At 37.4% G+C, this 27,678-nt stretch overlaps 1 protein-coding gene and 1 non-coding gene across 3 annotated transcripts in view; one reads left to right on the top strand and one right to left on the bottom strand.

Moving 5' to 3' along the window:
- Nucleotides 1-27,678, top strand: part of PCDH15 (protocadherin related 15) — a 681,342-nt gene that overhangs the window by 20,494 nt on the left and 633,170 nt on the right. The window lies entirely within an intron of this gene.
- On the bottom strand, nucleotides 10,973-11,100 carry LOC132215044 (small nucleolar RNA SNORA51). The gene has a single exon (XR_009448412.1). It is a non-coding gene; the product is annotated as a small nucleolar RNA SNORA51 (small nucleolar RNA).

A 27,678-nucleotide genomic window follows, 5' to 3' on the forward strand; every position in this document is an offset into this window, starting at 1 on the left:
GATTAATAACTCTATTCAGGGTTATCATTCTTTTGCTAACTCAACTCTAATGATTTCCTTCTTTCCAGCAGGATTGATTATAATAAAGAAAATATTTAAAACTCCCTGGTTCTAACTGACATACTTTGGAAAACTCTTAACCAGTCCTCATTTTGAGCTTTTCTATAAATTACCTGTATTGTCTATTGGCAAAAATAAATCCATTTTAATTTTCTCACTTTTTTATTTTCTGTTATTCTTCAAATAAGTGCCAAATAGAGTTACATAAATTATTTAAAATGAGAAACTGAATGAAAGTTTGTGTGAAAATGAGCAATGACAGAAGAAAAAGGGCACCTTGAAACTGCAAAATGTTAATACACTTCAATTGGATGGATTATTGAACTGATGCAATTTAAGGTTCATTTTAGTCCGTGTTACCTTTTTTACCTCTCCTTTATTGTGAGGAGAGCTCACCATATCTAAACAAAGTGGCTGACTCTCTTGTAGGCAGTCTTAGCTCTGGCTTCAACCCCCTCCTTGAAGTATTTCTTCACTTTTTTCTTAATGGATACCTCAAAGATTGTTTTCTTTTTTTCAATTGCAGGATATTTGACATATAACATTGTGTAACTTTAAGGTGTACAACATGTTGATATGATATATTTATATATTGCATTCTAATCTATAATACGAGGATTGTTGTTGTATCATCAGCTAGCTCTTCTATAGTCCAGCATAATAATTATCATTTGTGTGGTAGAAATAATTAAGACATAGTGTCTTAATAAGTTTGATGTTGATGATAGTATGGTATTATTTTCTATAATCCCTATATTGAGCATTGGATCTCCAGGACTTATGTATCTACCAGTTGCAAGTTTGAACCCTTAAACATTTCTCCTCTCCCCAACCCCTCAGCCCCTTTATTATCACCATTCTACATGTTCATTTTTTAATATTCCACGTATAAGTGTTATACAATACAGTTGGGCCTTTACTTACGAGTTTAATTTGTTATGCGAAGGAGCTTGTAACTCAAATTACTCATATGTCAAATCAACAGTGAACGAGTGAAACACGTGATGCTGGGCTGATGTTGTGACATTCACTGTGACATTCGCTGCGCCAACTAGCAGTGGGTATCTGAAGCTGGCTCGTAACCCGAATTTTAGCTCACAACTCAAAGCAAAGAATCGGCCGAGAGATGGCTCATATCTCGAAAAACTTGTTAGTCAGGACACTTGTAAGTCAAGGCCCCACTGTATTTGTCTTTCTCTCTCTTACTTATATCCCTTAGCATAATGTCCTCAAGTTCTATCCATATTGTCACAAATGGCAGAATTTCCTAATTTCTCATGGCTGAATAATATCTCATTATAATATATATATATATATATATATATATATATATATATATATATATATATATATATATAACATTTTTAACCTATTCATCTGTTGATGAACATTTGGGTGTTTAATAGACCAATGGAACAGAAGAAAGCCAAGAATTGAACCACTGTATACACAGTCAACTAGTATTTTCCAAGGGAGAACACAAACGGGGAAAGGATAGTTTCTTAAGTAAGTTTTTTGGAAAAACTGGATAACGACATGCAGGAAAATGAAATTGTACCCCTGTCTTACACTAATCACAAAAATTGACTCAAAATGGATCCTAATGTAAATATAAGACATAATACCTTAAAACTCCTAGAAGAAAACATAGGAAAGAAGATTCTTGATATTAGTCTTGGCAGTGATTTTTTTTTTTGCCTATAATATCAAAAGATCAAAGAATAAGAGCAAAATTCAACAATTAGGACTACAGCAAACATAAAAGCTTCTGCACCACAAAAGAAATGATCACCACAACTGACATTTAATTCCCCATAATTGTAAGCAGTGATGACTGCTGACAGCCTCCACTAGTTCTAGTTTAGAAACTGGCTTCAGGTGAAGGGAGCCACTGTGACCAAAATCCCACTCACCCCCTGCCAGGTGGCCAGCACCTCGTGACTGGTCTCAGGGTGGTGTTGGTTGATAGAGGAGCTAGCTGATGGTAGAGGGTGTTATATAAAGATCCTTAACAATTGCCTCAAGGTGAGACTGCTCATGGGTGATCACTCTGAAATAACTGCATATAAATAGCTATCTTAAAGTTTGTTTCCAGAGCAATCAACCTATGTCACCCTTCATATTCCCCCCCACAAAAATAAAACATCAGCCAGAAATTGATCATTTTAATAAAGTTTGAACAAAAGATTGAGATTTATGTTATACTCTACACAACCTAATCTTAATTTTTTTTCTCTTAAAATGTATTTCTTCTCCTCAGGCTCTCATTCTTTCTCCCTGTAGACCTCCTTTAGACATGTTTCTCTCTCACATTGCCTCCAATCTCCTGTTGTTATACCTGAACTGCCTCCTGTTCCTCAAAATACAATGGTAGCCTCACCTATCCCCACCTGCAAGAGACATATGAAACAAACAACCAAACCTAATAAATCAAGCCTAGCTATCACCCGACAAAATGAAACCTTTTAGGGAAAATTATTCTTGTCGGACTATTTCAGTTATTGAGATTTTGTGTGTGTGTGTGTGTGGTGTTTGCATTCCCTTTAATCTGAACCAAAACTAAAGCTTTCCATGAGGTATCCTCTCATGCATTAATCCTCTCTACCAGAAGTTTCTCTTATTCCTCTTGTACACCAGTATTTACCTCCATGCAAAAACTTTATAAAATATTGTTATAAAACCATTGCCCTAATACTTAATTAGAGGGTAAGCTACAGTCTAAGGTCTACAGGCATAAGCGTCTATTGATTTTTTTGTTTGTATTTGATAGGAAGGTTGCAATTTGCATTCTACACTAATAAAAGACAAAGATGCTAATTGACCGTACCTTTGCTATACTCATCAGCCAATCAGAAGAGTATGCAAATTAACCTAACAAAGATGGCCGTTATATTTGCATACTGCAGGCAGATCCCACTGTGCTGCCCCAGGGCAGGAAGTAGTGAGATCCCAAGCCGCTGCCCACCCCAGTGCAGGATCCGACCCTGCCGTGTGTGGCCCGGGGTGGGGGTCCTGGCGGCAGCGCGATCCCCAGCCGCTGCCGGCCCCAGCGCAAGATCTGGGCCTGCCATCTGTGACCGGTGGTGGGGTTCCTGGCTGCAGCACGATCCCCAGCTGCTGCCGGCCCCAGCGCGGGATCCAGGCCTGCCATCTGTGACCAGGGGAGATGGGGCAGGCACCGCTGGATCAGGCATGCCATCTGCCACCAGGGGAGCGGGCCTAAGCCAGCAGGTGGTTATCTCCCGAGTGGTCCCAGGTTGGGCTGAGGGACCCCCGCCCCCCATCAGTGCACAAATTTTTGTGCACTGCACTTCTAGTAGTATATAAATAAATTGTGCTTCTAGATCCCAGATAACTTAGCTGGGATCACTCAATTTTAGCTGCTAGTTTGATGAATCATTCCCTTGAATTAAAATGTTAGTTGATAAAGTAATTTCACTGGGTTGAGATCCTATAAATGGAAATTGCAATAAAACCTCAGTGTTGTTGGGATAAAATATAATAATGGCAGTAAATAAAATTATTTCTATAATTACTCTTCTGCCCAAAATTTTGCCAGTTATTTATTATCAAGTCTTTGGGACATTTATCTCCCTTGAATTCTCAGTAGGTTAAATGATGTATTTATTTAATAGGTAGGAACAACATCTATAGATTTCCCACATACTTAGATTATACTTTGTCCCAAGTTGCATTCAGAGTTAATAATACATTGTTAATAATAATTGGATATAATACAGTCCAATAGTCTTAGAGGACATATTACAAAGGTAATTCTTGTGTATAAGAAAACCTCTATGAGAAAAGCACATTTAAAAATATATATTAAATAGATTATCTTCAAAGCAGAAGGTCATTAATACAAAATAAAACTAGTATGAAAAAAATGAGTAAATGTCATATACTAAAACTAATAAACCCCTAATAATGATTTACCTAAGATTTCAAGAGCAGTGGTTTCTAATATATATTAACTCATTAAACATTGTGCTAAATTTTGACATTTGGATTTTGCCTACTAGTGGAACTGAAATGAAAATAATGGTCTCTGAGGCCTAGTGGGTAGGTAATACTGTTGGAATAATTAATCATTGGTGACTTTAAGTATGTAGGGTTTGCTACTAATATTAATTTATATGTGTGTGTGATTTTTTAAAAATATATTTTATTGATTTTTTACAAAGAGGAAGGGAGAGGGAGAGAGAGTTAGAAACATCAATGAGAAAGAAACATTGATCAGCTGCCTCTGTCCACCCCCTACTGGGGTTGTGCCCACAACCAAGATACATGTCCTTGACTGAAATTGAACCTGGGACCCTTGAGTCCACAGGCCGACACTCGATCCACTGTGTTGTGATTATAGTATAGATATGCCTTTGTGTGGGGGGATTTATTTTTGGAGAAATATATATTTAAAATTTGTGAGACTTGTTTCTTCTTGGTCTTTAGTTTCATTATATATATATATATATATATATATATATATATATATATATATATATATATATATATATATATAGAGAGAGAGAGAGAGAGAGAGAGAGAGAGAGAGATAATATGCAAATTTGTCCCGGAAGCCATAACAGTCATGACTGGACAAATTTGCATATTACCTCTTTATAGGCTGTGTGCGCAGATGGTGGGGAGGGGACTGCTGCATGGTGAGGCAAGCAATGAGCAGGGCACACAGAGCAGGGTGGAGCAGGCCCACAGAGAACAGGAAGCAGGGCCTGCCAGTCGCTGCAGCAAAGATCAGGTCTGCAGAGAGCAGGGTGGAACAGGCCCACAGAGGGAGCAGGAGCCAGGAGGCTGGGGGCGTGCCCAGGCTGCTACCTCCACTGGGAGAAAGTGAGGGCCCCAGCAGCCCCACCTCTGCACGTGAGCTGCAGAGGAAACACCTTTTCTTACAGCTCATTGGCTAAGCTCTCTGTATGGCATTGGCAGCATTCTTAATAACTTTGGTAATATGAATCCAAGAAGGTGATCTAGGGTTTTTCCACCTCACTCCTGGAGGAAAAAACAAAGGTTTGCGGCTGGATGGGCTAAGAAATGTCATATCCTGCCCTAGCTAGTTTGGCTCAGTGGATAGAGCCCGGCCTGTGAACCACAGGTTCTGGGTTTGATTTTGATCAAGAGCATGTACCTAGGTTGCAGGCTCCTCCCTGGCCAGGGCACATGTCAGGGCTCATGCAGGAGGCAGCCAATCAAAGTGTCCCTCTCACATTGATGTTTCTCTCTGTCTTTCCCTCTCTCTTCCATGCTCTCTAAAAATCAATGGGAAAATATCCTCAGGTGAGGATAAAAAAAATAAAGAAATAAATGTCATATCCTATGAAAGACACATATTGAAAATGCCTAAAGAATGTTGTCATTTTTTCATGGTGAAGGGACTGGAATCCATGTTGATGAAAGCACCTTGGCGGCTGGCAGTGGCAGCAGCAGTGGGGTGGTGGGGGTGGTGCCTTCCCCTGATCTGCCCACAGAGGGAGGCCAGACTGTGAGGAGAGGGCCTAAGCCATCTGTAGGACATCCCCTGAGGGCTACCAGACTGTGAGAGGGGGAAGGCTGGGCTGAGAGACCACCCCCCTCCCCCAGTGCACGAATTCCATGCACTGGGCTTCAGTACATTTATGGGATCTCATTCATTCCAGATGCCAATGTCAGTTTATAGTAAACTGATTTTTTTTTTTTTGCTCTTTAATGATTATGACAGTAATGTATTAGTAAGAATATGAAGAATGCCAGCTCATCTGGACTTTACTTTATTGAAGTGTTAAGCATCAGGCATTAAGCAATAGATTGCAGAGTTAGAATTGGCTCTTACACAATTACAACACTGGCTACATAAGAAATCAGCTTATTCTTATTGTATGTTATAGCTGGGGTTGTTTTTCTTCCATAGATTATATTGGCAACAGCATTAAATGATATTTTCTTGTTATTTTTGAAAGTTATAAAAATAAAAACAGCTAGAAACAATAAGGAACTTTGAAAAAAAGTGTTTTTAATCATAGGTGAGAAGGGAAAGTTATTGACCTACTAGTAATGATCTAACATATTTATAGAAGAATCAAGAAGTGCTAGAAGCAACATGTCTCCATGTGATAACATGACAATCATCTCTGCCACCTCCAAAGCACTCAGAGTTAAAAGGTTCTCAACCTTCCTCATGCTGCGACCCTTTAATACAGTTTCCTCATGTTGTGGTGACCCCCAACCATAAAATTATTTTCGTTGCTACTTCATAACTGTAATTTCGCTACTGTTATGAATTGTAATGTAAATAAATATCTGATATGCAGGATGTATTTTCATTGTTCGCGACCCACAGGTTGAGAACCGGTGGTACATCTCTCCTAATGTGATACTGAAAATCATTGGGGATTGAGACCGCATCCACAGATGTGGGTGATTGATGCCAAAAGCTAGTGGCTAATTGTCAGGGGCATAGATGCTAGCTATACCCACTTTGTGCAGATGAAAAATTAAGACCTCTCATTTACATGTTTTGATGGCCCACTAGTGCTGATTAACACAGTCCTAATTTATAGGAAAAACCTACAGAGTAGGAGAAGTGAATGCTTGTGCACATTTGTATTTCATTTGTAATGCATGGATCATTTAGATCTCATTTCTCCTAACACAATATTTCTAAGCTTAACTGTATTGTATATTATGAACATGGTAAACATACCAGGGCTAGTTTATTTCTTTGGAGAAGTAAATATTTAATTATTGAAACATGCTTGAATATGGATAGTACAGATGATAAAGTTTGCTTAGGGATGTGCATTTAAAATTTCTTCCAAATAAACATGCTTAAGCTTTGAATGTAGCTGATAAATTAAAAATAACTTCTTTGCATCTCTCGGATGATTACTGACTTTGAGCATGTTTTCATATGTCTCTTGGCTTTCTGAGTGTCCTCTTTTGAAAGGTGTCTATTTAGGTCCTTTGCCCATTTTTTGATTGGATTGTTTATCTTCCTTTTGTTAAGTTGTATGAGTTCCCTATAAATTTTGGAGATTAGGCCCTTATCAGATATGACATTGGCAAATATGTTTTCCCACGCAGTGGGTTTTCTTGTTGTTTTGTTGATTGTTTCTTTTGCTGTGCAGAAGCTTTTTATTTTGATGTAGTCCCATTTGTTTATTTTCTCTTTAGTTTCCAATGCCCTAGGAGCTGTATCGGTGAAGAAATTGCTTCGACATATGTCTGAGATTTTGTTGCCTTTGGATTTTTCTAGTATTTGTATGGTTTCCCGTCGTATATTTAAGTCCTTTATCCATTTTGAGTTTATTTTTGTGTATGGTGTAAGTTGGTGGTCCAGTTTCATTTTCTTGCATGAATCTGTCCAATTTTCCCAACACCATTTATTGAAGAGACTATCTTGACTCCATTGTATGTTCTTGCCTCCTTTGTCAAATATTAATTGAGCGTATTGGTTGGGGCTGATTTCTGGGCTCTCTATTCTATTCCATTGATCTATGTCTGTTCTTGTGCCAGTACCAGGCAGTTTTGAGAACAGTGGCTTTGTAATACAGCTTGATATCTGGTACTGAGATCCCACCTACTTTGTTCTTTCTCAGGGTCGCTGCAGCTATTCGGGGTCGTTTTTTATTCCAGATGAATTTTTGGAGAGTACGTTCTAGGTCTGTGAAATATGCCATTGGTATTTTAATGGGAAGTGCGTTGAATGAGGTACCATCTCACACCTGTCAGACTGGCTATCATCAACAAATCAACAAACAACAAGTGCTGGAGAGGATGTGGAGAAAAAGGAACACTTGTGCACTGCTGGTGGGAATGCAGACTGGTGCAGCCACTATGGAAGACAGTATGGAGTTTCCTCAAAAAACTGTAAATGGAACTCCCATTTGACCCTATGATCCCACTTCTAGGAATATATCCCAGGAAACCAGAAACACCATTCAGAAAGGATATATGCACCCCTATGTTCATAGCAGCACAATTCACCATAGCTAAGATCTGGAAACAGCCTAAGTGCCCATCTGTAGATGAATGGATTAGAAAACTGTGGTACATCTACACGATGGAATACTATGCTGCTATAAAAAAAGAAGGAACTCTTACCATTTGCAACAGCATGGATGGAACTGGAGAGCATTATGCTAAGTGAAATAAGCCAGTCAATGAAGGAAAAATACCACATGATCTCACTCATTTCTGGATAATAAAGACCATTATAAACTTATGAATAAAAATAGACATAGAGGCAGAGGTGCCTTGAACAGACTGTCAAACTACAGCGGGAAGGCCGGGGAGGGTGGGAGGGCAGGAGGGGGGTGGGTAAGAGATCAACCAAAGGACTTGTATGCCTGCATATAAGCATAACCAATGGACATAAGACACTGGGGGGTAGGGGAGGCCAGGGGATTGTCAAGGTCGGGGGGAAAAAAGGAGACATATGTAATACTTTTTGTAATACTTTAAGCAATAAAAAAAAATTTTTAAAAATTTAAAAAATAAATTAGCCATACAACAAAAAAAATAAAAAAATTAAAATAACTTCTTAAATTTATATAGTATGTAGCTATAAAAACATGTGGGATACTTCATTGATTTCTGATGCTTAGACTTCTTTTTCTTTCAAATATTCCTAAAATATCTCTTATAAAACAGGGAAGAGGAGAACACGCCATGTGAATAGATTAATGAGAGGCTTTTCCTGTTAGCTGTTTTCTATTTAACGGCTGACATTCATAGCATGTGTTTTACTGTGACACTCCTGCCAAATACTTAATATGCAGAATTCAAATCCTCTTTCTTTTGCAAGGTGGTGTGATAGCAGAGATTTTTAGATGTGACTTTGCTGGAATTTACATACACAGATGCTTTCCACTTATTAATTTATATTCAAATATTGAAGCAGACCAGTGTGCATGTATGAATAAATAGAAGGTGCACTTTGTAAACCTTTTAGGATGGATGTGTGAATTTAAATCAAACTTTAACCTAACCTGTCTTCTGTATCCTGAGGTTAAATCTCAGTATAACAAATATTTGTATTTATCAAAATAAATGTCTATTTGCTTGGTATTACTTCACATTGGCAATTTTTAAAGCTCTAAGCCCTTTAAATTTTGGAATCATTAGCTTTCCAAGTTTTTCATAATGTCGTTTTACATATTTTAAAAATGATTTTGAGACACACTGGTTGAAAATTGCTGGTTTAAACCAATAGTTTTTAGAGTAATTTATATCTTATATAATAATGATCTTAAGATGGTTCAGGAAAATATATTATCAAATATCTAACTTAATGCTATTGGACCATATGTTAACAGAAAATAAGAGTTAAATATATGTTTTTGCCAAACGGATCACTTTGACAATATGGTTTTCAAAAATTTACAATGAATTTGACAAGTTTAAATTTTTCTAAAATAGAAGTTCTTTCATTTCCCTTCTATTTGCCAACATCTCTCATAGCACAAACAGGTGGGCATTTAACTTCAAATAGAGTTAACATTTGTGGGGAGGATTAAAGCAGTATTCTGGCAGAAGGCAGCTTTGTTGTGGTTAAATCATTCCTGGGAGCTGAATTCAAAACCCGTGGGGATTATGATGGGTGGGAAGCTACCCATCAACAGTGTGAGCAGTTACCATGGCAGAGGGCAAGGAGGCACAAATGGCTTTTCAGAATGTCAAGTAGACATCCCAAGAAAATCCCACTATGGATTTTCACCAATATTTAGGTCTCCCTCCCGCCTTAAATGCTTTCCCCAAAACTAACTGGCTATCTTAAAAACAAAGGTAAACAAATGATTATAAGCTAGAAGGAAGATACACACTCAAAGAAAAATAAAAGTTTAAACAATTAAATTTCAGGAAGTACAAAATTAGGATTGCTCTAAGGGTCTAGAAAAGAGGAACCCGTGAGGATTTGTTTAGGTAACTGCTGTTGGGATGTATTCCTTCCATTTAATTTTGCTCTTTGTACTATGTCCTGCAGCATGAAGCAATTGGTTACCTGTTTCCAAACCCAAGCTCTAGGCCAGGGGAAAGAGGGTGGGTGGATCACCTTGATTTACAGAAGCACCAAGGTTGTATAAAACAGGGCATATTTGAAAAACTGTAGGACCCTTAGCAAAAGGATGAGATGGGTTTGCTAGGCAGGCAAATACGCTAAATGCCCACCTCCCATGTTGCATTTCAGGCATCAGTGAACCAAAATGAACACTCAGACATAAGCCAAATGTATTTTGCTAAAAGATCGAGTCTGTTACTGTCAGCCTTTAGGTTGTACTAATAGAGTTTAATATCATTCATGAGGAGGTAGCAGGGAGGAGGCCTTCAATGTTTAGTATAATGAGCGCTAATGAAATTTGGTTTCTGTTAGTCTAAAATGAAGTGAGCTCTGTTTCTAATTTGATCCCTTGTAACCTTAATAGCAAAATCAAATAGAATAATGGAGTGAGGGATGACTATAATATCACAGAGTATCAAGGTCATAACTTGAAACTGTTAATAGAATCAATCAATCAATCCATTAAGATAGGCTTCTCTAATCTGAAGGCAGTCACGCGTGTCCAAGGTAAGTTGACTATGCCTCAAGCAGCACTATCAACAGAACTCTCTTCATTGACGGAAGTGTTCTATAACCGCATTGTGAAACACTATAGCTTCTAGCCACATGTGACTAATAAGCTCTTAAAGTGTGTCTGATATGACCACAGAAACTAATTTTTAAGTTTATTTCATAGCTAATTTAAATAGCAACAATGTATACCGGTATGGACCGCAGTTTTAGAGAGCAGATACTTTGAGTATGTATGTCCATCTGGTAATCAAACCAAAAGTAGAAACCCATATAAGAAATGTATTTGCTAAGCAATTCAAGAAATATATTAATGGAATTAGAGAAGGATTCTTTCTTTCTTTCTTTTTTTCATAGTCCCACAATCGCAATATAGATCAGGCAAAGGACCCAGGTTGGGATGTATATGGGGTAGGTTTACTCCGCCTCTTTCGGTATAATCAGTGTGAAAACACAGTCTTGGTAAGTACCAGGGTGCCAGGAAGGATTATTTATGTTGCTGCTGTGAGGTGCAAACAATAGATTATACACTAACACGTTTATACAAAAGAATATTTATTGAGGGATACAGATGCCACATCTTGCCTGCTGATTCTTTGGAACTGGATTCTAGAAACTTTTTCACAACTGCTTTCAAAGGCAGGGTGCTTCTGCTCACCTTCACCAGAACAGATTTGAGACGTGTTGTATTGTTGTCTCCTGTGAATATGCCACATTTGTGAAACCATGTTGCCTGCCAGACTTGTAGCCATAAGAAAATCTAGATTGTTGAGTTTCTACATTCTATTGGGACATACAGAATCATAGGTAAATTTAAAAGGGAGCTAAGTTCTCCTCAAATCACTAATGTTTACAAACATCAGAATGAGTAAAACTTCATCTCAATATCAGTCATCATATCCTGAGAAACATTCCTGCAGAATGCCCCTTTTATGTAACCAAAGTTGAATTATATGTGCTTGGTAAAAACTAAAAGTAGTGGGAGATGAAAAAAACACATAATCGGTTGACAACTGTGCCTGCCATTCTAGTCAATAAGTGTATGGCCTGGAGTGATTGGTGATACAAATCCACTATTATCTTCTTCGATGCCTGTTTCCCATAGCTCTCAATGTGAAATATCTCGCAACTTTAATTAGGAGTAGGGTTTACAGATATATATTCTACTTAGTTCCTATAGAAGAGATAAATACTCACAGAAATTTGATTTCTTATATACAGAAATTTCATTTATCTTCAAATTATTTGGTTGATTGAGAGAAATGATGAATTTGCCATTTCTGCAGGCTCAAATGATCCAGATAATCTGAGGAATTAAAATTAATGAGTATTTCCACACAAGTCTTAAAAGTTCTCATCTTTTCCCAGCCAGACTCTTGTCCTTGGTATAGCTGTCTCACTAGGTTTCAAATGTAAACTTCTTTGGTTTTCTAGAGTTTTGAGATTAAATCTTAGTTCTGATTTTTAACCTTCTCTGCTTTGTGGCTGCAGGAGATGAGCTCTTCTTCATATGCTATCAGGAGACTGTCACACATAGTCCTTAGGCTAATTCATCCTCAGCCCATCATGGCGTGTCTCAAAGCATGGATTGCCCTGAGCAAGAACTATCTCATTTTCCTTGGTCTTTTAATTTCTATGCTCATATAATTCCCAAACACTTGATGCAATCCACCTTATAGAGCATTTTCTTCCACTACTGCCCTATCTCAGTTCACTGCCACTGGGAAAAATGTTCTAGTCATCAACCACCTTGTTTCACAGGTTCCGGTGATGGCTTCATCATTGCCTGCCAGGCAGCACACATTCCAGCCACAGAATCTCATCTTCATGTCAGTTTTCTCTGGTCATTTGTGGAACTATTAATTGTGACTGGGTTCCCCATGAAGCAGACTCTGTAATGGAGACTAACTTAGAGTATATGAGGAAGTTCTTGCAGGACCGATACTCATTAGTCTATATCTGACTGTCTTGTTTATTTTTGTTATGTTGTCTTTTCTCCTTTTTTTTTTTTAACTATCTTTTTTTTATATATATACATTTTATTGATTTTTTACAGAGAGGAAGGGAGAGAGATAGAGAGTTAGAAACATCGATGAGAGAGAAACATCGATCAGCTGCCTCCTGCACACTCCCCACTGGGGATGTGCCCACAACCCAGGTACATGCCCTTGACCGGAATCGAACCTGGGACCCTTCAGTCCGCAAGCTGACGCTCTATCCACTGAGCCAAACCGGTTTCGGCTGTCTTTTCTCCTTATGTACCTGGTGTGTGTGTGTGTGTGTGTGTGTGTGTGTGTGTGTGTGTGTGTGTGTGAAAGAGAGAGAAGTGAAACTATTGCAGAGAGAATTTGAGACTTTGGGCGATGCTGTTTTTCTACACAGGGATTTTACATTTGCTTCTGCTAAGAAAATAAGGACAGTAACCACTAGGATCACATCAATCCAATTTCTGGAATTGACAGAATTAGCAGCTGAGCTGCAAACTGTTTGCAGAGCTGTATACCTACGCTTCATTCTACCTTGTGGGTGAAAACTTTCAGATTCACAGCCGAAAGTAAAGAGTTCGTCATTTCCTGTTTATCAGGCTATGGGCCGCAATTTTTCTCCCTAGATCCACAAAAATGGTAAATATTTCACTTCACCTTTTAACCTCTCAGTGGCCCACTGTGGAATCTGGAAATGTCTGCGGGATGGAGTCATACCCAAATGCTCAGCTCACCTCCCAAGACTGCTGGCCTACCTGTCACTCCCCAAATCTAGGTCTTATAATTTTTCACTCGTTTGTTACTCTGCAATGCCTTCAGGCAGACTTTTTAAATATCTTATCCAGCTTCCCTAATAATTCTCAGAAGATAGGTTTATGCAAATTACTTACTTCACCATTAACCAAAGTCCAAGTTGGTATCTTTCAAAGTACATTTACATAGTAATTGACCTTCCGGGCACTAATCTTAAGAATTTTTGGCTGGGAATGTGCTGTACTTATTATCATACAGCTTATAATGCCATAATGCAGATGTGAAGAAATGCAAATTCCAAAGATAACAATCTACACTACTAGTATACATACTATAATTTATCTGGGTATGTGCATATTTGTTTAAAAGCCATCAAACCAGAAAAGAAATATTTTGTGAATTGCACATCTTACATGTATGAAAGGTAACAGTGATATAGCTATAAGTTGCTTTAGAAAAGTAAATTGTATTTGAGTAGTTGATATTTTGAAGAAGTCCAAAGCAAATAAAAAAAAGAGATGATAGGGAACTATCACTCTAATGTAATGTTTTTTCTCTATAAGAAAGAGATATGGTTCTCTCTCTAAATTATGCTGAAGAGTATTGTCCCTGGGAATCAAATAGAGAAAATATTATCAGTGGCATTTCTACATTTCTTTGGTGAATAGAATAAAAAAAAAAAGTACTTTTCTGACTTAAGGACACATTTTTGCTTTCAAATTGTCCCTCTTACCTACTCCTCAAGTACCGCCATTAAAAAGAAAATTAAGATACAAATCAAGAAAGATGCATTTCAGTTGTATGTCATAGGAAAGAAAAGATCAATGAAAGTATAATCTTTGAGGGAGAATAATATAAGGAGGAAAATATACAAACTCTTCATTTAACTTCTGTGGTATTTGCTGATTCCTGTTTGGTGTAGTTCCAGAGAGGTTGAGTGATATAAATACCAGAAAGATGCAAAGATTTAGAAAATAATATCATAAATGTATCATAGCATGGAGAGGTGGAATCTTCATATTTATCTAAGGCAGTGGTTGGCAAACTGTGGCTCACGAGCCACATGCAGCTCTTTGGCCCCTTGAGTGTGGCTCTTCCACAAAATACCGACTTCTGCGCATGGGCCACAAAGTTTCAATTGCACTGTACGTGTGTGCCCACATGTGGCATTTTGTGGAAGAGCCACACTCAAGGGGCCAAAGAGCTGCATGTGGCTCACGAGCCGCAATTTGCTGACGAGGGATCTAAGGCATTTACCCATTAGTCCATATGCATTTATCCATATGCTTAACAAGCATATCCTATTCATGTGACCTTTTCTTTGTGATTCCTAGATGTCCATTACCTTTTTTCATTTAAGTAAGATTTTATAGAATTAACTTCCTCAGCTCAACTATAACAAATATTTATTAGGGATGTATATCTGTTCAACAGACAAGTTCTATAAAATAAACAGGGTCATAAAACTTGGTTTTAATTCAAAATGCAGTTCATGACACAAAACCAGCCAATCAATAACAGAAGTCATTCAGTCTTCACAACAGCCATCAACATCATCATCATTATTATTTGCTAGGTATTGATTTTAGTGTAATGATTCATATGACATGACCTCTTTCATTGAATGGAAGAGGGAAGTGTGCCCATGTTTGCAATATTTAGGGCAGGGATAGATGCTGTCTGACCAATGTGAGAAGCTAAATGAGGGTATTCAGTGGTCTTGATGGAGGGAAACTCTAGAGCAGAGGTTCTCAACCAGTGTTTCTCAACCTTGGCTGCACATTAGAATCACCTGGCAACTTTTTAAAATCCTGATTTCTGGACCTCATCCTCTGGACATTCTGTTTCTTTGTTACTAATGTTGTGGCCTCACCCCATAACATGGCTTTCGAATGACCCTTTCACAGGGGTTGCCTAAGACCATCCTGCATATCAGATATTTACATTACGATTCATAACAGTAGCAACATTACAGTTATGAAGTAGCAACGAAAATAATTTTATGGTTGGGTCACAACATGAGGAACTGCATTTAAAGGGCCAGAATTGTGAGAACCACTGGTAGAGGAGGAAAAGAGCTTTTCAAAATTACAAGGTTATTTGCCAGTATACCTTGAGCAGGAAACGTCAAGCAGTTTAGAGCTGCATGGGTATAAATCACTACCAGACTGACGTGACATGTGTTTGGATTGTTGACAAGGGCAAGGTCAGGAAAGGTTGGATATGCCATGAAAGGCCTCCTGGCTTGCTGTTATAGGGAATGATGAAGAATCAGGGGATTTTGAAGGAATGGTTTATCTCTGCCAAAACTGGAAGAGGAAGAAAATGAGAAATTAATCTGAGTTAGATTCCAGTTATTTGAGATATAGGGTACCCTTCATTCATCCATATTCATTCATTTTTCAGAGTGGTCCTTCAGGCTCACCCACTTCTTCATTGTTTCACAAAGCTGCTCAGGTCCTCTGGAGCCCCCTACTGTAAACACACAGAATGTGACCTCAGCCTGTAGCTCCATTCCTAAATTTGTTGTTTCATTTAGTTTCCATGTTGGCAAGAATAGTTTTCTCGCATAGATTATAATATATCTGAGGGTTACATCTTTAATAAATAAAGTAATAGAATAATAGAGGTAGGTAAGGCCTGAGAACTCTTATAGTTCTTTTTATTCATTTAATAGTGAGCTGGTTCTTTAGGAATGTCCACATACTTATGTGTCATTCTTTATTGGAAATTTGTATCTTCTCTGCCATTGTTAATTTACTCAATCTTTTATTTATGTTGGTGTAAACTGATATAAATAGATATTTGTTTTATACTTTGGATAATCATCTGATATTTATAGATTTAATGCTTTATTATTAGAGTTAAGCATTTTCCCTAGTCCTTTTAAATATTTATGATAATTCTTTTCAATTTTCTAAATTTTTGTTCAATATTTTGAAATATTTTAGCATTTTAATACATTTTAGCCAATTCATTATGATTTTTTTAAAAGCCTAAAACGATGTCTGCAGCACTGACTGGATGGCCCAGGTGGTTAGAGCGTCGTCTGGTACACCTAAAGGTGGCGGGTTTTATTCTCAGTCAAGGCACATATCTAGGTTGCAAGTTCCATCCCCAGTCGGGATGTATACAGAAGGCACCGTATGGATATTTCTCTCTCACATTGTTGCTTCTGTTTCTCTCTCTCCATTCCTCTTTCTCTAAAAAAAAAAATCAATAGAAAAATATTCTCAAGTGAGGATTAAAATAATAATAAAAATATGTTGTCTGCAAATTAGAAAACATAAAGGTATTATCATGTATCCTGTTTAACTAGAAATGCTATTGAATCCTCAATGTTAAAATATAGCATTTATAATTGCAACAGTGAGCAAATATAATTTCATGTTGAATAGGAAGTTTATATTAAAAGCAAAATAATTGTGTAATTGATATATTTTAAATATATTTTATACCTTTAAAATTAACTGATGTTTATCATTTTAATTCATATTATTGATCCAGGAAATATTCATTAAATACTCAGTATGGCCCCTTCCCTTGAAGAGCTCATACTAGAGAGAGATAAAATAAATAACCCTTTTCATAGTGTGATAAATGCTATAATAGAAAGATATTTAAAATCCCTGCTAACAATCTTATAGACTTTTTAAAGCTGGGTACAGGTTAAGTATTAATAAGATAAAATGTTAGAAATGATTGCTAATGATTTTGATCAAAGTGAAAATATTTGCTGTTGCTACTGTTGTGGTGATTTTTTCTCCTAACTAGAACAGACCTTGTTTTACATACTTGATAATTGTGCAATAAATGAATGAGTGGACAGGTGAGTCTTCATGCAATTAAAAGTCACATTTCAGATATAATTAAAAATTTCAGGTCAGATATAGAAGAAAATGACAAAAGTGCTCACTTAGCCCTTGTGTAATAGTTTTATGAATCTTAAAAAATATTTATTTCAGTTGTTTTGCTATTTTAAAACATTTTCCCCAAGACCACTTAATTTAAGCACTCTTCATTAATCCTTCAAACTCACACACCCAAGAGGATTTAATCTTTGTAGTTCTCATTAAAATAAAATAAAATTACAAGGGGATATCACACTGTGCCATAATTTTTAAGTTTAATTACAACCAAATATATAAACCAAATATATAGATGACAACATACAGGATAAGTTGAGAGAAAGCAGGCACTTAAAGGAATTTATAATGATGTCTTGTATCACAGATCAGCTAACAGCTGAGCAGGGCTCCTATTTCACAAAGTGTACTGTTTCAGATAATAAGGCCTGGCCATTTATTACATACATATGATTTGAAACCTTAAAAACACCTTTTTACATTTTTAACCAAAATAGTAAAAAGTATAAATATTTTATAATGATTGATTTTCATACATATTTGACAAATGTGCATAAATATTATTCTAAGCAATGTATAAAGCAATGCATTTCCCCATGCCTAATTCAAGCATCGTTTTTGAAACACAGTGGAGGAATTCTTGTTATTCATACTTTCTGAAGCATCCTGGCCGATCACATATAGGCTTATGTGATTTGTGAAATCTCTTTTAAAAATAGCAAGGTGATGTCATTGTAATTACTTTCAGACATGGCATTATGGATTATGTCCCTGTGTGATTATGGGCTTAACTTCAGTTTGAAGTTCACGTAAGATTTTTGAAATCTCAATAATATCAGTAGGTTCCTGATTTCTATTGAGTTTTTTTTCTTTCTGTGCTATAATGTTGAGATTATTCTCATGAAGGCCAAATTAATTTCCATTTTTTCTATTAAATGATAAGTGTTTTCCTACTTAATAAAAATATTTATCCAAGTTCTGTCTCTCATATGTAGTGCAGAACTACAATAGGCACTGGAATAGCTGTTCAGATCTGGAGGGAACACAAAAAATGAAACTTGACCAGAACATTCAAAGATGCCAGATTTGCAGTGTAAGTTATCATAATGGAGGTAAAGTCATGTTGCTGTTGTTATATTAATAGTGGTCATAATAAATTAATGACAGTAGTTAATATATACTATGAAATCTGTACCAGGTACTTATTTTTATTGATAATTTTTAAGGTAATGTAGTGAGAGGTATCTCATGCACACTATCTCAACTGCAAACCACCCTGATAAATATGATGTATTAACACAAACAATGATATATTTAAATAATTGAATTCTGTTTGGTGCTTCATAACTGGCTTTGAATTCTCTCAGCTCCCTGAACTTTAAAATGGGGAGATTTATGGATTAAAATGCATTCATGATAATTAACTCAATAAATACTAACAGATTTTATTATTTTATAGATGAGAAAACTAAGTATCAGATAAGATAGGCAATTTGCCTAAGATTTCATAGCGATTAAATGTCACAGTTGAGATCTGAACATATATCTTGACTAGATCCAAAGTGAAATCTAAATGACAAAAATGCAAAGTAAGTTTAAAATAAAAATGTCCTAAACAGAAGTTGGAGTCAAGGGTAAGAATTTCTTAAGGAACTCAATTGCATGGGCCCATATAAAAAAGAAGCAAGGATTGTTCTTTATCTTCAGTACATTTTATTTTGAAATTTGGAGCTTATTTGTGTGAGTGTATCATATTGATTTAAAAGTCAAGAATGGCAAAAATCTAATTTTGTTTATATTTGTTAACTAGCATACTGTTTGGTAGCTATGAACACTCACTTCTCTACATAGGTTTTGAGATGGTGAATACTTTGGTTGTTTGCCTCCAGTAGTTCAAAAACCATTCTTGGAATATAGGAATTGTAAAGGTACAGTGTTGTCTTTTCATAGCAGTTATTAAGGATTGACACACTTCAATCTAATTTTTAGATCTAGACTGCCATGTCTACTCTTATTGACTTTATCCTATATAATAAAAGCCTGATATGCAAATTTCCCCCTCAATGGACAGTTTGACCAGGAGTTCGACCCAGAGTTCGAACAGAGGGCAGGACTGGCCACCCAACTGTGGGAAGGGAGGCCCTGGCTGGTGGCAGTGGCAGGCAACCTGGGGAAGGGAGGCCCCGGCCGACTGCTGGCAGCTGCTAGGGACACTACTCATGCATGAATTTCATGCACCAGGCCTCTAGTTTCTCTATAATTCCCTGACACTAACACTTCTGCATGGTGAAGGAGTCATTCCATGTTCACTACTAAATAAATATATTTTATATGGCACCTGAGTAAATCCAATCCATTCTTATTTGTTTCAAAACACATTTGCCAATTTTGAAATATACTATTACAATTCTATAAATATACATATTTCCTTATGTAATAAATAAATAAAATACTCATTTTATTTTTATCATGATGGGACTCAGAACTTGGATCAAATGATTTCAATGGTATGAGTTTTATTAGATAGCCTCTGAGATTCTATTAAAATCAGGATTCTTTGAATTTAAAATTCCATACTTCGATATCATATAATATGTGCAAGTTGGTGTTTTTCATTTTTCTTTAATTTGTATAATTTTTCTTCTTGGATCTGAAATATAGTTACAGTGATCTAAGACTAGGTTTCAATGTTCAATTTTAAAAATAGAAACAGCAAAAAAAAAATGCTAAAATATTTTCAATTTGACCTGCCACAAAATATTCACAAGGTCTATCAGAGGAAAGGTGATATTTAAGGTTTTAAAACTCTCATATGCATGCATGATTTTTTTCATCTTCTGATATCCAATTTAATTTGAATATATTAATTTTTTGGATCAAGTGCAATAAAACATAAATGTACTAAAAAGTCAGAGAGGCATTTATGAAGGAATTCTAACCAAATCAATCGCGATTTTATTGAGTAAAATGGTGTTCTCTTTGAGTCCAGTTGAGTTGTGATTATTATCTCCAAACCTTTTGTGTTTTTATCTTTAAAATTTCTTTTTTTGCTAAACATGTTTGACAGAAGTTCATAGAAGTCATTGTCACTCTGGGGTGTATAACAAATTCTGAAAGGAAATAGATGAACAAGCTTTTCCTACACTTCTCTCCCAAAGCAGGTCATAAAAATATATACTTTCTTTTACCTTGTTCTCTACTCCAGTTTTCCACAATCATAATGGTTGAACTCAGGACAAGGGAATCTTGGAAAAGGTTCTCTATCTTCTTCAGGGTGATTGATAATGTCTCTTTTCACTTTTAGAACTGGTCCTAATAGATCACATGTGCATGTTAATAAGCCAATATTTTTCCCCCAAGGAAATATAAACATTTCTCTTAAAACTTAGAAAAAGGCTAAATAGTCTATATTAACATTTTAATGTAAGTACCACCCATTCCAATAATTACTTCCAAGATCTCTTCTTTTGCAGTTAGCAATCTAAGTACAGGCACTTTGAGAAAGGGAGGATTTCATGATAGTATTTGATTTGGCCCAATTTGAACTTTGAAACATCCTAACATCTGTGTTTTCAATGCCTCACAGAATTGAGCTGCAATTTGTGAATCATATTCAGACTTTGTAAACATATATGACACAGGGATCACAGTGTTTGCCACCTGTTGTGGTGTACAGACATCCTGCAAGGGTTTGCTGGCAAAGTCCTAGTTGTTTTTTTCCTCCGGTATCATTCTTTGTGTTTATCTGTACCAACCACCTGGCACTCTCCTGTTTTCACAGAAAGCCAGGGTGGGCCCATCCTCAAAATGAGCCTCCGTATTCCCTGAGCAACAGATGAAATAATGTCCTCTCACAGATGGTCTGCGGTGTATACCTAGGTAGAATATCTAATCATGACAAGCAGTCAAGGATTAACTGCAAGTTGCAAGACTCAACTTTAATTGTGACACAAATCTATTCTCTAAAAGCATAGAGCAAAAAGAATATTTCAAGATGACAATATTGGCACTATCTTCTATTTGAAATGTGTGTTTGGCAGTTGCATTTCATCTCATTGCAATATGTCTAAACAGCTCAAATGTGTGACTGCAGTTTAGTAATATGCCTATTCCATGATAAAAACATTAGTTTGCATAATTGTATATTTTAATGCTATTTACAATGGTAAACACTTTTTTACATTTATAAGACTTTCATAAATGCTTACTCTAAGAGTAATGTTTTAACTATTAGGATGGTCAAATAATATACATATATAATGAATTTTTCAAAATTATTTTTAAATCAGACAAACTTATAGCTAACCTCTCAACAGTATGGAATTTATATTGAGAGATTCAAGAATGCTTTTGTTTGTGTTTACTGAATGATTCATCTACCATTATATAATAACTAGTAGCCTGGTGCACAAAAATTTGTGCACTCGGGCGATGGGGGGGGGGGTGTCTCTCAGTTATTAAACATTTATCGGCACAACACTGACCACATTGGTGGTGGTAGTGGTCTTGTCAGAATGTGTTATATTATGCAGATGAAAATCTATTTAAACAGATTTGATGTAGATATTTTCAAAGATGGAATAATTGTCCCTGTCAACTATTTTAGTTGATTCATATCTTCACTAATTGTCATCATTGCAAAGTTTTCAGTCCCCATATGGATTGCTGGATACAGTAGGTCATGCGCTGTCCCTGTCCTTTGTAGCTTTGTTACCTTAAGGACTCTAGTTTTCCATTTATATGTTTAAGTACCAACCTTACCGGCTTAAAAATGTAAGCTTTTAACACTGCTCTCTCTGTTCCGTATCCTTCCGATGAAAAGTGGAGTTGGGTTGCAGCACAGGAGAGAAATTCAGAAGGGGAATATTGAAGTAATGACTGCAGTAGGAGAAGAGGGAACCTATTTCCCTGGCCACAGGCACTGGCGCTCTGGACCACTGGGCTGGCAACTTCTCTGGGTGGCTGCAGCCTGGAACCTTGGGTGGGTGGCTTTCCGTCTCCTGGGCTGCAGCTAGCTGCAGGCACTGGAGCCTGGACCAAAGGTGGTTGGCTTCTTCTGGCAGCTTCTTCTTCTTCTGTGTTTCCAGGGAGGGCAGTCAGTTACGTGTATATGTGTGTGCATGCAAACATAGGCGTGTACACGTGTGTATGTGGAAATCTGCTGGGCAAGTCAAAACCATAGAAGAGTTGTCTCCTATCTCTTGAATCTTCCAGAGATATCCCCCACTTTTTTATTCTACCACTACTGGAGAGTCAGTATTTGCAGCCAGCCAGCCAGTGACTCTCTCAGTGTCTATTTCTGACTTCTTCTTCCTCTATCTTCCAACCCCTAATCATATTTCCACCTGGATGCATCATTTTTACTCCCAATATGCTGTATAGAGAAGGAGTCAGGATGCTGTCTTCCCATGAATAGTACTCAGTAACAAACCAATTGCATTTTAGTTGGGCAATGACCCTACCCACCCTTCAAATTCCTTCCACCATGCATTTCTGTTTCCCTTTTTGTTTGTTCGATTGTTCTGCTGCTCCTTCTCCTCACCCCACCAGCCTTGGATTGTAATGTAAAATTCTTTTACCATGTCAAAAAATTATTTAAAATACAGGTACTTTGAAAAAAAATACAGGTACTTCTCTGAACACTGGCTGGCAGGGGGCAGGGAAGAGGCGACAGCTGGCGGCCGCCTCTTCCCTGCCCCACCCAGCTTCTCCAATCACCATTCACTGGGTCGGCCCCTTGACCAGGCCTGAGGCCTCCGGCAGAGGTGTCAGGCCTGGGCAGGGGACCCCCAGCTCCCTGTGGTTGCAGGCTCCGCCCCTGCCCAGGCCTGACACCTCTGGCCTAGGCGTCCGGCCTGGGCAGCGGGGACCCGAAGCTGTAGCGGCCCCGTGATCGTGGGCTCCGCTTTAGGCCCAGGCAAGGGACCCCTAGCTCCCGGGACTGCCAGCTTCGACCTTGCCCAGCTCCCATCGCTGGCTCCACCCCTACTTCCTGCTATCACTGGCCAGGGCGGCAGAGGCACCTGATTCTCCAATCATAGCTGGGGGGCAGGGCAAAGGCGGCCCCAGGGCCGCCTTTGCCCTGCCCCCCAGCTCTTAGCTCCCCCCTGGGTTTCTGATCACTGTCAGTGGCAGGGGGCTTCTTCCTGCTTTCCCTTTCGCCTCCCTGCATTGTGCCTACATATGCAAATTAACCGCCATCTTGTTGGCAGTTAACTGCCAATCTTAGTTGGCAGTTAATTTGCATATAGCCCTGATTAGCCAATGAAAAGGGTATCGTCATACGCCAATTACCATTTTTCTCTTTTATTGGATAGGAAGATTAGAAGCATCAGGTCTTGGATTTGTGATATAGGATAGGAAAAGATTTTTCTTGCCCTTGGGGTCCTGATTAGTCTGAATATTAAACTGACAAAAAAGCATGCAAATGTATTTAATGTAAATTTTATGTGATATGAGAGTCTTTATGGGAAATGAAGACCAGAAGAAACAGACCTAAATATTTTATACTAAGTTTGATGAAAAGTAGACAGTCATGGAAAAATATAATATACGTCAAGGACTAGGAGGTGAATGTAGTAAACTGGGAGAAACTTAATAAGACCTGTTTGCTAAGATACTTTTCATTGTCCCTTTGTCTTTAGAAATAAGTAATCTCTGAGTACAGAGAGGGTACCTCTCATCGGCAGGTTTTCTGACCTGTTTTAGGAGAGAAGGGTAGGGGAAGAATGGAGTAACTTTTTGCTTCTGCTTTTTTCTCAGATTCTTTTCTTTTAAAATATTCAATATGTCAAGGTGCCATATTTGGGGGTAGTGTGTTCTAAACCCCATCAGTGAGAACATTTTAATGTCTTCATTGTCATCAGATATTACTGCAGAGATTTTAACCACATGTTTTCTACCAAGGACTATCTTACTCATAACAATATTCAAACCAGTTTAGACCAAATTCATGTTGTTGTTTTTTTTTAATTTGCAACATGCTAATATCTCCAGCAGTAATTTTTCTTGAAGTTATTTACATGTAAATATGTTGAACATTAATTTTCACTCTAACTACCATTTTTGAAAACTAAAAATAATGAACTATGAAAATTTCACTCTGACATTCTTTCTAATACTTTTGATTATATGTGATTCTGACATTATGCTGTAACTCACAAGTAGGTAAAATGTGAATTAACCTTAAATTAGTTGGACCGTTGGTCTGAGTCCTCACTTTCCTAGAAAGAAGATTGGTCTTCTAGTCATTGTTAAGGCCTGATGTCAGTGGTGTGAACACTGTGTTTGGACTAATATTGGGATATGCATATTTTGTTATCACTATCTAGCCTTTTATACCCTAAACTTTTACTGCTGTCTAGTCCCTGGGAAGAATGTTTCATTTCTTTATTAAACATTTCTCAGTAACACCTACATTTTGAATATAGAAACCAGTTGTTTTTGACTGACCAGAATCCATTCATTATTAGGGAAAAAATGCTTGATTTTCTTTGGTGAATTACCTCTCACCTGTTCTAAACCCATTGCTTTCAAAGCGTTACTTCACAGATCCAAAGGTGGGTATTACCTTGGTTGTTCTGTTCCCTGATAAATATACCTATTTTATGTGTCATTCAAGATAGGCTAAACAAGAGTGAAAATGAAGATTTTTGTCATAAATGCTTGGAAAGAATTTCTTTTGTGGTAGGGCCATAGGGAGGAGGGCAGGGAGTGCAAGATGTGAGAGTTTGTGATGACCATCTTTGCTACCATTAGGGGATTGCCAACCTGTAAATAAAGCTCGCATGGAGGGAGCCAGAGAAATAGAGAGGTGAGTCTCTAATGACATTGAGGCTCTGAACACAGTTTTTCTTCATTTGAACTACCAGTAACTTGAACCACCAGTTATATGAGTCAGTATGTTCACTGTATCTTATGAACTATCAGATATCTACATGCAAAAAATAGGAGACATGTTTACTTTTCTATTTTAGCATTGATAAATTTGAACTCAAATAGTTCTTCACCTTCTCCCACCACTTCCATTCATCTGGGAAAGAGCATATCTATTAACAAAGAGATCATGAAAGTTATACTAATCCATGTTACCCAAGTTTGCATTTCTCTGCATTTAAACTCAACATTTAATTCTAAACATTTTAAATTCTTTATGAGGTTCACAGTCCTATTAAATAAAAACAATGGATGAATCATTGAATTCAGTAACTTTAAAGACAGAAAATGATCAAGAGTGCCCAAATCATCAAGCACGGTTATTGTAATAAAACATGGGCTGGGGCAGCAGTTAGTGAATGGCACGGATACTTCCCCATTTGCACTGGGATCTGAGTTGATTTAAATAAGATATTTAGTAGCCACTTCTGCTCTTCTCATTATCTAAAGTGTTAACAAATTACATTAGGCACTGGATGGTATGTGTGGAAGGAGAAATTCCTCACTTCAGCCAGTGTGTGTGTGTGTGTGTGTGTGTGTGTGTGTGTGTGTGTGCACGCACGCACATGTTGGATTATCCAGATGCTATCCTGTACACCTGAAACTAATACTAATATTGAATGTAAATTGTAATTGAAAAAAATAAATTAAAAAGCAGCTTTTCAAAGAGGCATTGGTAAATAGAACTTTAAAGAACTAGCAAGAAAAGCATAGAGAGAAGTGGGCTCAATGATTTACTTGATAAATTGTAAAAGATGTTCAGGGAAAACAGATCAAGGTATTGTTCCCTTGATAACTTGTGTATCTATGCTTACCACTTCAGAAATTATTATCACGGTTTTCAAAACCCTGTAGCACGTACTCATGAAAAGTCCTGAAAGTAAATAGAGGTGAAATTTTACCTGATTTTTTATGGGGGGGAACATGTTTTAGTCTTAAATATAAGTTATGTGCCCTGAAAACCAAGTATCAATTTGTCTTGCTAACTACTGAGCTGTGTGAACTTACTACCCTTCCTTGCCCCATACATGTGAGGAGATCATGACATGAAGAGTATCTCCTTCTAAAGCAGAAGCAGAAAAGAAGGCATTTGTCCATTTCTGTACCTCAAGGCTCTCTTTCCTTGGGAATAGCAGTGAACGGATTGTTCTGGGATGTAGCTCAACGGAGACACTCACAGCCCCAACAAATTCACCTGCAACATGAGATAAGTATAGGGCATATTAAAGAACCTAAGCCCAAATCTACTCGATGAAGGAAACTTTATGATTTCTCAAAACATTGGGGAAGAGTTTATATCTCGGTGGTTTGTATTATTGCTAAAGGTGAGTGCACATCTTAATAGGATGTTGTCTGTTTCTTCATTCATGCAGATTAACAACATACACTAAGAACCACATGATGTCCTAATTCTGTGCCAAAGCATAACTTTGATATTTTCTAAATTAGGCCAGGATGAGAATGAGGTCATATGTGGTTGAGAAATTTAACTATTTTTTATGCAAATTAGTTCTATACTAGAAGAGAGAAAACAGCAATATCAAAGGAAGTATAGAAATGGAAATTTACCAACAATTTATATGTTGTATGGAAAGCTTAGATATTTGTTCTTTAATTTATCATTTTAATGAAAGTAATTCCTATTACATTGCCGGGGTCAAACCCCAGCAGGTCCAGGGGTTCCCAAAGGCGTAGACGGAGTCAGCGAAGAAGGAATGACAGGGAGACAGTGCTCAGTTGATCAGCAGCATAGCCAGGATCTCCAGCCAGGATCTCTAGCCAAGTTCTGGTCTGGATCTCCAGAGAGGTTCTGCTTAGGTTCTCCAGTCAGGTTCAGTCACCAGGTTCTAGTCAGGTTCTCTTGCCATGTTCTATAGTCAGGTTCAGTCCAGGATCTTTTGCCATGTTCTCTCGCTAGGTTCTGTCTCTAGGTTCTGAGGCCAGTTTCTGTCCAGGGCCTTTTGCCATGTTCTCTCCAGCGAAGTTCTTCTGTCTCTAGGCTCCGTGTAGGTTCTGTCTTCTGAGTCCTGTCTCCTAAGTTCTGTGTTCTAAGTTCTGTCTCTTGCTGTCTTGTTACATCTGTATTTATACCAGTTGATTCAATCCTATCAATCTCTATTCCAAAGGTTAGGGCGTTTCTTATCTCCATTCCAGGGAGTAAAGATTATGTAGCTTAAGCATGATTGTTCGTAGTTAAAATGATTAATTACCCGCCTGGCACTTAGTTAAGAGGTTTTATTCCCTCCCTAACTTCAGGGGGAAATCCCTACCTGGGGATTCAACCTTTCTCGGAGAGGTGACCTTGGTTGAAACACATAGTGCCAAGAAGGTGAACAAACATATTAAGAACCGTATGCCATATATGCCAGGTCCCTTGAAACAGCAAGGATGGACCGGCTCCCGGCATTAAATTTTTATACATATCTTAAAAACTGGGTTCTGCACTAGTGCTAAATTCACAGAAAATTTTATACTTACATTTTGCAACCTGAACAATAGAAAATTCAGAAAACTACAA

Source organism: Myotis daubentonii, chromosome 13, assembly GCF_963259705.1.
Source record: "Myotis daubentonii chromosome 13, mMyoDau2.1, whole genome shotgun sequence".
Lineage (NCBI taxonomy): Eukaryota > Metazoa > Chordata > Mammalia > Chiroptera > Vespertilionidae > Myotis > Myotis daubentonii.